Here is an 11,018-nt window from a genome sequence, read left to right as displayed (position 1 = left end):
ATTCCTTCGAGGCTTTGGGACTTTCTTCACAACTTCCCCATCAATTGCACCATCAAACGCTGCCGTCGTCAAATGCATCCTCCCCTGCATGCACCTCAAAAGACGGCCTACAAACAAGATACAAGATGTTCAGTCGTCTAGTCAGGAAATTGTACAAAAAAATAAAGTAAAACATTCTGTTTCCCGTCATTGTAGAGCGATAATGTAATAAATGTAAATATATAAAACTTGTACTTACCTGTACTTACATTGCATTGGTTTTCATATGATAAATACTAGCTCTGTGTTCCAGCAGCAGTCATGCAGGAAAATGTGTGCTTCTTCCGTGGAGTGGGTGCTGTTTTCGCTTCCTACATGACACATAAACAAGGGTGCATCTTATTAATAATGTGCACCAGCTGTTGAAGGGAGGCGGCCATCCCCAAAGCCACTTACTTCCATAGAAACAAACTTTTTCATGTCCTCTCATCCATTTATTTATTATCTCCACCGAGCGTGGAAAAAATGTGATGTGAGTGGTTATGCTTTGATTGCTTTTTATTTATAATTTTTTTTAATTTATGTTTTTAATATTTTAATATCTATTTTACTATTTTATTTCTTAAAGGATCTTTTAGTTTTGGATTATTACTTTTTAATTTTACTAGTCTGTGCAGCACTTTGGAAACACTGTTTATAAAATATGTTATATAAATAAAGTGGATTGGATTGGATTTTAAGATTTCTTTCATTTTAAAAATATTATTACATTATTTAACATTTTCTTTTAGTTTAAAATGAAAATATTCACTTAATAAAACATTTTGTCATACTGCTGTCATAGATAAATAACTAAACTAAAACTAGATGGCTGCACGGTGGACGTGTGGTTAGTGCGCAGACCTCACCAGGGTTAAATTCCAACCTCGGCCATCTCTGTGTAGAGTTTGCAATTTGGCGACTCCAAATTGTCCATAGGTATGAATGACTCTCAAGATGACACAAAACACAAACTGGGTCCACAACAATGAGACAAGACAAGCTTTTAACATTCATTTTAAGAAAAGTACAATAACAAAAAAAAAAGACCGTGTCACAAAATAATGCAGGTGTGTTTTGTTTATGTTTATTTTCCCACAAATTGATGCAAAAAAATATTTTTGTTGAGATAAAATAAAATAGGGGCTGCACGGTGTTCGAGTGGCTAGCGCGCAGACCCCACAGCTAGGAGACCAGGGTTCAATTCCACCCTCGGCCATCTCTGTGTGGAGTTTGCATGTTCTCCCCGTGCATGCGTGGGTTTTCTCCAGGTACTCCGGTTTCCTCCCACATTCCAAAAACATGCTAGGTTAATTGGCCACTCCAAATTATCCATAGGTATGAATGTGAGTGTGAATGGTTGTTTGTCTATATGTGCCCTGTGATTGGCTGGCCACCAGTCCAGGGTGTACCCCGCCTCTCGGCTGAAGACAGCTGGGATAGGCTCCAGCACCCCCTGCGACCCTCGTGAGGATAAGCGATAGAAAATGAATTAATGAATAAACAGATAATAACATAGATAAAACTACTATGTCATATAGGAGTAAAATGAAGTAGTGATTCTGCCCCCCCCCCCCACCACCACCAGTGAGTTTCCTGAACCAACGCAGAAAGAAGAATCATTTTCTCTGCACGGAGTGCATGGAGTGGTTAGCGCCCGGCCACACAGCTATGAGACCCAAGTTCGATTCCACTCCCGGCCATCTTGGTGTGGAGTGCATGCGTGGGTTTCCTCCCACATTCCAAAAACATGCTCGGTTAATTGGGCACTCCAAATTGTCCATAGGTATGAATGTGAGTGTGAATGGTTGTTTGTCTATATGTGCCCTGTGATTGGCTGGCCACCAGTCCAGGGTGTAGCCCGCCTCTCACACGAAGACAGCTGGGATAGGCTCCAGCTTCGTGGAATACATTGTGATGTGCTTTTAATCAAATGAGGCAGAGGGAGATGTTTTTTTTACATCGTTTGGCCTTGGCAGAGGTCAACGCTCTCCTTGGTGAAACTAAGAATGAGTAAATGAGTAAAAAAATGTTGTTATAAATCATACATTTTGAGCTTGTTATAGATAGCTTATAATGTAGTATATAGTGTTTAACATTGTATATATGATGTCTACTAACTCTTCTATCTAAAACTGACTTGTGTTTTTCCTCTTCTCTCTCAGTGTTGTGACACACGCTTGATGTTCACCAGGTGGAGTTTGAAGGTCAGTTTAACGGCCCATTTGTTTTTTTTATTTCTTCGTCTCGCTTCGGTGAAAGCTACCAAACAAGTCGCAGTAAATGAGTAAAACATGTCATTAGAAATACCTCCACTCATCTATTTTAAACGTCTGTCGTATGTTGACCACATTAATACGTTTTTCAGGAAATTCATTTGCAAACTGGCCTCTTACAGCAGGCAAGCTTTTTAGGAGCCATAACAGCGAAGAACGCCATCTTGCCTGCAACAATTCGGCTTCACACTTGCAGCCATGATAACAGCTTCAAGCGTGGCACATATGTCTGCTGCAGAAAGCGTCACACAAAGTAGCAGAGGGGCCAAGTGAAAAAAGAATGCTCACTATAACAAGTTTTTTTTCCCCTCCTGTCAAGGTGATGCTATTTTTTTTCTGCAATATGTCTGATTTCTGCATGGAAAAGGTGTTAATTGCAAGTTCAAACTCTCAGGACAGTTGTGTACCATATTGTTCATGCTCAAGGTGCAAAGGTGCTTGTATTGCTTTTTTTGGTCCCTGGAAAATATTCACATCTTTGGCTGGTGTGACTGCCTGCCAACACGCTTGAATGTACCAAATTCTGTACACCGTGTTACTAAGTAACATAATACAAGGTTAAATATGTTATTATTTTATGTATACAAGCAAATAACTAAGAAAAAATGATAACCATCATTCTCAATATGAAAACCAAAGCAGTTAAATCATTTATTCATTTTCTACCGCTTATCCTCACAAGGGTCACGGGGGTGCTGGAGCCTATTCCAGCTGTCTTCGGGTGAGAGGGTACACACTGGACTGGTGGCCAGCCAATCACAGGGCACATATAGACAAACAACCATTCACACTCACATTCATACCTATGGACAATTTGGAGTCGCTAATTAACCTAGCATTTTTTTGGAATGGGGGGGGAAACCCTCAAATAAATAATAAAGTAATTTAAAAACACAAAACTATGACAAAAACCAACCCCCCCAAAAATATATTGTCATTGTTTTGTGTGTTTATTAGATAAATATCTAGCAAAAGCTAAAATGGTGCTGGTAATTCAAACAACCATAAAACATTGTGGCAGACTGACGATGCAATGTTGCAGTTTGGGCGTGGCTCTCATCCGCCCATTTTCCTTATTGGCCTATCAGGTGGTTAGGATTGACCCTACGACTTCTGCCTAGCTTCAAGTGTCAGAGGTGATTTGTGTTCCATGCCACTGATTGAGGGTTGGGGCGGCACGGCGGTCTAGTGGTTAGCGCGCAGACCTCACAGCTAGGAGACCAGGGTTCAATTCCATCTCATTCATCTCTGTGTGGAGTTTGCATGTTCTCCCCATGCATGCGTGGGTTTTCTCCGGGTACTCCGGTTTCCTCCCACATTCCAAAAACATGCTAGGTTAATTAGCGACTCCAAATTGTCCATAGGTATGAATGTGAGTGTGAATGGTTGTTTGTCTATATGTGCCCTGTGATTGGCTGGCCACCAGTCCAGGGTGTACCCCGCCTCTCGCCCAAAGACAGCTGGAATAGGCTCCAGCACCCCCGCGACCCTCGTGAGGAAAAAGCAGTAGAGAATGAATGAATGATTGAGGGTTAAAAACCCCAATATTCAAATTCAGCAACAAAAATCATGTTTAATGTCGTAATGGATCCTTTTGTGTGAGATTGGCATAGATGAAGCATGAGAAAGGCCCACGTGGGGGGGCGGGGGTGGGGGGGTGACCGTGGCGGTGCCTGCTCCTAACTGACAGAGCGCCACTGTCCTCGGGCTCAGCTGCCAAGCTGCCAGTCTGCCCCTGTCACACCTTGCCGCCTTTTAAGAATTGCCCTGCAGAGACAGGAGGGGGCAAAGGAGGTATAGGGGAGGTGTGAGCGGGCACCTCCGGGGGGGCCTCAGGTTTTTAACAGTCTGGCAGCGTAGGAGAGTTGACGACCTAAGATGGGTGCCAAGAAGGTGTTGGTGAAGGTGGGAGGAGCTAGATGCGTGGGTATGAATATGTACATGCATGCGAGGGGGCGGGGTGGCAGCTGTGCCCCAAATTGAGGCGTGCGTCCAACAAATGTCCATGTCAAATCAATTCATCAAGCTTACATGTTAAGAAAAGTGCGACTGGCTGGACGTAGGATGAAGACTCCGGGTAGGGTGTCACAGGGTGTCACCCCACCCCCACCCCCACCCAAATCCTCACAAATGGCAGTGGATGGCAGAATGTAAATGAGCTGGTTATTACACAGCAACGTTCATCAAGCTGAGCTGGAAAGACTTCAATGGCCCTGATGAATATGCATGCAAATTTGTTAATTAACTTAATTATTCTGCTGAAAATTCATTTGTCTTCCCAAGGACGTTTGTGCCATGATTTTAACATGTTTCCACCATGAGTTATGCACGCCGTTATATGGGAAATCACTCCTGCTCACCTTTGGCAAAGAGGCGGCCAAAAGAAGAACACTTATAGGGGGAAGAGGATGGGGGGGCGACGCAGGTAGAGGATGCTGTATCGGGGGGTGTGGAATGTGCTCTCGAGGAGACAGCAGCTGGTGCAGCCTGAGGACAAGGAGGGGGAAGCCAAAAAAGATCTGCAGAATGGCAGCTCAGTTGTAGGCAAGCCGGGTTTGGGGGTGGGTGGTTGTGGGTGTCTTTGTGTCGTGATACGTTCCGTGATGTTTTTACATTGAGCAGCGTCACTTGATGTGGAACGGTGTTATAAAAAAAAAACTCCTAAAGCGCCTGAAGGGTTAATAATGAAGTGTTCATGGTAGCCCCGGCGCCCCAGCCCCCGTGGCCCCCAGTTTGAAAACCACTGTGATATCTGATATTGTATTATTCATCCATTTTCTATGCTAGGGTTGCAGATATGCTGGAGCCTATCCCAGCGGTCTTCAAGCGAAAGGTGGCCAGCCAATCACAGGACACATATAGACAAACAACCATTCACACTCACATTCATACCTATGGACAATTTGGAGTTGCTAATTAACCTAGTGGGCGGCACGGCGGTCAAGTGGTTAGCGCGCAGACCTCACAGCTAGGAGACCAGGGTTCAATTCCACCCTCGGCCATCTCTGTGTGGAGTTTGCATGTTCTCCCCCCGCATGCGTGTTTTTTTTCCGGGTAATCCAGTTTCCTCCCACATTCCAAAAACATGCTAGGTTAATTAGCGACTCCAAATTGTCCATAGGTATGAATGTGAGTGTGAATGGTTGTTTGTCTATATGTGCCCTGTGATTGGCTGGCCACCAGTCCAGGGTGTACCCCGCCTCGCGCCCAAAGACAGCTGGGATAGGCTCCAGCACCCCCGCGACCCTCGTGAGGAAAAGCGATAGAAAATGAATGAATTAATGTTTTTGGAATGAGGGAGGAAGCCACAAGGGGCTTGCAAACATGCAAACTCCACAAAGAGATGCCCAAGTGGAGATTGGAAACCAGGTCTTCCGATCTCCTGACTATGTGACCTGCATGCTAACCACTCGTCCACTGTGCATCCCCTTTATATTGCATTATGTTATGTTAATACACATAACATAAAATAACAATGAAAGACACTGAGTTGTCAAAGTTTGAAAACTGAAAAATAAAAAAAAATAAAAAAATGTTCCAAACCAGCCAGATGGGTCCATTTTCTACGCTGAGCTGCATGAGGACACGCTGTTTGATACATGAAATACGCAACGTTACAAGAGGCAGCTAAGCCTAGTGGCAATATCCAGATGTTTGATTTGTTAATTAAGTCTCCATGGTAGTTAATCACTGTAGTTTGCTGTCTGACAACAGCAGGTAAAGTAGACCACCATGACCCTGGAATAGAGAGATGTGATGTGGCTCTGCAGCTTTCATGTACACACACACACACACATACACACACACATGGACAGGCTGCATTTGATCTATAATGTGCACCAAATGTTCCCCAAAATGATATTCAAAAGGAACAAGAAAGTTGACCAAAAGAAGTTATCTCAGATGCAACTTGTTTGGTGATTGATGATGAGCTAGTAGCCTGTTCCCTCTAGTGGTCAAATGTGGAACTGCAGACTTATCACACTGTTTAATGTTACCTTTTCATTCCAGTGATAAATTCCACCAGGATTAGGAGCATTAGGAAAAAGCGGCAAGCGGTGTATGAGAGGGATTGAGTCATCCCTATTTCTTTAATAAAAGCTTTCTTCTTTGTGTTGAGTCTGGCTGATGTGGAAAATTGATTTGTGTCGCATTGCACATTAACACGGTATAAGATTTGATCAGTAATGCCCACGGCATCCATTCAACTAGCATATGGAGGTGGTAATGATGGTGACAGAGGAAGAGAAGGAGGAGCGGGGAGAGGAAGCACGGGCCGGGCTGGGCTGGCCGGGCCTTTTAGAAAACAACAACAGCTGTTTAGCTTGTGGCTAAAAGCGTCTTCGTCGTCGAACAACAACATCATTTGCTGACAAAATGATCTGGGGGAACGACACCCTATCTGGCTTGAAGGTAACAAAGAGGATGCCTTGTATTAGAGGATTGGGATTTCATAAACCTGAGCTTCCTCCATTCCCTTTTGGGCAAGAAAACTCAAGTTTTCACTTTCCATTGTTAATGGTTTTGTTTTTATGCCCAAATAATGTTAACTCAATTCACTGATTAGGGAGGTTTTGGTTTTTCAAGTTTTTCAAGTTTGGGTGAAATTTGGTATGGACATGGGATGCACTGTGGCCTCTGTGGGCTCGGCTTGACCTTCCCTGGGCTTTTGGGTGTGGCTTTTGGGCAATAAAGATACCAACCGCCTGCTGGTGGCTCTCTTTGACTGTAGACCAGGGGTCTCAAACTCAATTTACCTGGGGGCCACTGGAGCTAGGGTCTGGGCAAGGCTGGGCCGCATCAGGTTTTCCAAAAAAAAACAAAAACGCATTTATTACATTTATAACAGAAAAATATACTAACTTTTTCAGTGCTTTGGTTCCGATTTTCTACAATAAAAGCTCTGATAAAACATTCCACTGTTCTCAAATATCTTAATTTTTATTTTTCTGCACAAAATAAGATGAAAGATAAACAAATCAAGAATAAAGAAAATCAATCAATCAGTAACAAATAAATATAACAATAATAATAATAAAACGGCAAATAATAAAAACTTAAGAAACCACATATAGTTGATGAGTAGACAAATAATTTTTTTCAGATTAAAATGAACAAAGCATTATTAGAGCTCTGTAGACATGACAAAACACGACTATAGTCACATTTATACTCTTTTTATTTACAACATATTGCGCAACTGCAGGGTCTTGAGACACATGCTACCTCGCAAACTAGAGAGCTAGCGACCTAAACGGTAGCCGTCAAGTTATTTCCTTTAAGCTTAAATAGCCAAAAACTTACCACTTCCACACAGATAGGGAGGATAACTATTAACAGTTATTTAACCTTTAAGATGAACATTAATCAAACGTAATAATTTTTTCTGGGTACATGATACCATACAGCATCCATATCAAACTTGCGCGGGCCGCACTAACATTAAACTTTCATATCAAGGCGGGGGCCTCAAACTAGTGTCCTGCGGGCCATGTTTAAGACCCCTGCTGTAGACCAAACCCTGCCAAGCATGCCTTTATGGGCCTTTTTTTTGCAAGGGAACAAAAAAAGGGCTGGCTTGAACGCTTGGTTTCAGAGAGTTTTTTTTCCAACACAGGCTCCCCATGACCTCACAAAGAGCTTTCTTATATGGGCTTGCAGATACAGATACACTCGATGACTCCTCCCCAGAGTTCTGTTCACTGTTGTTAGTTATGGCTGCCAAGAGCCATAATGGCTTCTTCGAGACAGGGTCAGGCAGAAGTGGTTGGAATTCCCAGCGGGAGAAAAATATTTTCATCTGTCAATGGCACTCCTAGACACTTTTCAAGTAGCTCTCCAAAGGGTAATGGTAATAGTTTAATTTCATTTGAACATGCATCAGATTACAATTGAATGCATCACATAATCAGTTCCCAGTTCCACATGTCCAAAAGGAGTAGGAAGAAGCAAAGCTTATTAAATCCTACCCCTCCATCTGGTACTTTTACAATCACTAACTGTTACATTTGTTCACTTCCTGCTTTCCATAATACAGTTTATGTTTTTTTTTTTGCTTTAGCATGATTTTCACAAAATAAACACAGTACACTGGTAAATTGTTACTGCTTGCTCAGTCCACAGGACCAAGTAACGTTGGAAAGGCTTCGGCTAGTCCAGCTGTATACTAGCCTATGTTCATGAAACAGTCCTGTGTGAAATGGTGTTTACCGATTAAATTCCATTTCTTTTGCTGGTAGTGAATCTGGTAGGGCGTCTTTAGAAATTGTAAACAAATGTGGCTTTGCTAGCAAGTAAACAGGAGTGGGGACTGAGCTTTCAGTGGGAAGGGCGCATATTTTATATACATATAAGGAAGTCTGTCCCTCTGTGACATCACAAAGGAACGGTTTTACCACGCCTTTTCAAACCGAGTGTTTTGAGCCATCCCAAACTTCTTTCAGGGCTCACTTCCAAATATGCACACCTCATTATCTGAAACTTAAGCATGATTTAACACCAGAATACAACATTCTAACTACATTTACAGGTTAGAAAAGTGGAAAAAGCATAATAGGTCTCCTTAAACAGGAGAGGGCAATCATTTTTTCATGTTGGGATTTTTTCACCCCTAATATTATATAGTACAATATTTTTCAGGTAATGAAACAAACATATTTAATTACTCACCTGGTACTTTTTCAGCATGGCAGTAGGCTCTCCTCATTGCCAGATTGCACCTCGGACTTCAACCGCGCTCTGCTCAGCCTTGTGGTGTCTTAGTGTGTTAGTTAGCGGTCTGGCCTTTATGTACCGTACGTGTGTCAAAAACATTTACACGAACTGTCATGGGATTTTTTTTTCTGTTTCATGACAGATAACGTGTTACATCTTATAGCTTTACACTGTGACACATTGTGGTGGCGGCCCCCCCACACTGGGGAGACTATGCTCCCCCCTGCCAGGGAATGTGTGACTGCTCTGCCCTTGACTTGTATCCATTCATCCGAGCGTACTGGATGGTTTAGTTAATTAAGCTTAATCTACCCCTAGAGACACATAGAAGAGTGCTGCATGTTACAGTGGCCTACTGAGTCGCCCCCCCACCACCCAATACCCCCATACAGCCATCAGGGCTGCACCAACACCAGCAAGCAAGCTCTGGAGAGGCCAATGACATGTAATGGTGTTAAAATATTTGCACTGGTGAGGAAAAAGGCTGCTCACACTATTTTAATTAATGATGTACATTCGTCACCCTACTGAAGTGATGACACAAGTCTTGAACATTTAAAAAAAAAGATGCAAAAAAAAAAAAAAGAAATGAAAGGACACGGCCCACTGAGCTGTTTGCACTCCACTGGTTTTAATCACAAATATGCAGTCTGTTACAGATTACACTTTTATGGATCCTGCTGCTCGGAGATAATTTGTTTATTCTGAGTCGCAACACACAAGGTCAGTCAGGAGGGGAGAGAATAATGTGCCGTTATAAAGACAGAAAAAAGATAAATTAAGCCAATCTGAATACATTTGTGCCTGCTTCATTTGTGCTTGTAAAAAAAAAAGTATCGAGCTTGTGCGTACCTGAGACTAAGTGGCATACTCGGCCTGTACAGTCAATTTTGCGGTTTGATTATCGCTTCCTCGCAATACTTTTTTCTGAAATAATTAATGACCAAATGATAGCTGTTTGATAGTACCCTGTGGTCTAGTCCAAACATTGATATATTAGTGATATGCAATATAAATATGCTGCAGTAATCACACAAAAATTTAGACATTACCTTACATTACTTTACCTTAACACTGCATGAAGTCAGCCTTGACATGTCTGACATTATAGAGTGGAAAAAAAGTTATGCAGTTCTCCTCCTATTACGTGTAAAAGTGGTAGGTTTTTGGCCTCTTAAGTTCAGACGAAATAAATTAGGGGCTAGGGCGGCACAGCTGTCGAGTGGTTAGTGCGCACACCTCACAGCTAGGAGACCAGGGTTCAATTCAACCCTCAGCCATCTCTGTGTGGCGTTTGCATGTTCTCCCCGTGCATGCCCTGTGATTGGCTGGCGACCAGTCCAGGGTGTACCCCGCCTCTCGCCCCAAGACAGCTGGGATAGGCTCCAGCATGAGTCCCTATGTGGTTAGGCGGCGCCTGCTTGTCTTTGTTGAAAAGAGCTTATGTAAGGTACCTAAAAGATAAGGTAACATCGTTTTAAAAAACTGTTTAAAATGCATAAATATGGTTAGAGCATTTAAGAGTAGTAATAGTTCATGTCATACATATAAAATTCAGTTATAAAAGAAAAAAAGACACCCTACTTTTTTTTATATGTTTGTTTCTAAAATAACCAAATCTCCATTGTTGGCGTTTGGGTGTAATACCGCAATGTCCACTAGGGGGTGCTAGCAGCGATGGTGGTATAGAGTAGGTGACAAAACGACAGAGGAAGAATAAATCCTGAGGATGAATATATGTCAAATCATCGTGGATTGTCTTCCTTATTCTGTACCACAGGTTAGTACAGAGTAGAGATAATTTATATTTTAAATGCTGTAAAGAGTTTAGAAAGTTGCTAGACTAAACAGCTGACTGCTAAATGTTTGTTACAAAATGTGTTGTAGAGCATTTGAACATAAGCGAAATGGCTAATGCTAGCCAGCTTTAATGTACAGTTGATAGCATGAAGCAGGCTAACTGAAAAATGTGAAATGTGTCTGGAAACAAATTGGTAATTGTTGATGTCA

This window comes from Doryrhamphus excisus, chromosome 1 (genome assembly GCF_030265055.1).
Source record: "Doryrhamphus excisus isolate RoL2022-K1 chromosome 1, RoL_Dexc_1.0, whole genome shotgun sequence".
NCBI lineage: Eukaryota > Metazoa > Chordata > Actinopteri > Syngnathiformes > Syngnathidae > Doryrhamphus > Doryrhamphus excisus.
This window is presented reverse-complemented; position numbering follows the sequence as displayed.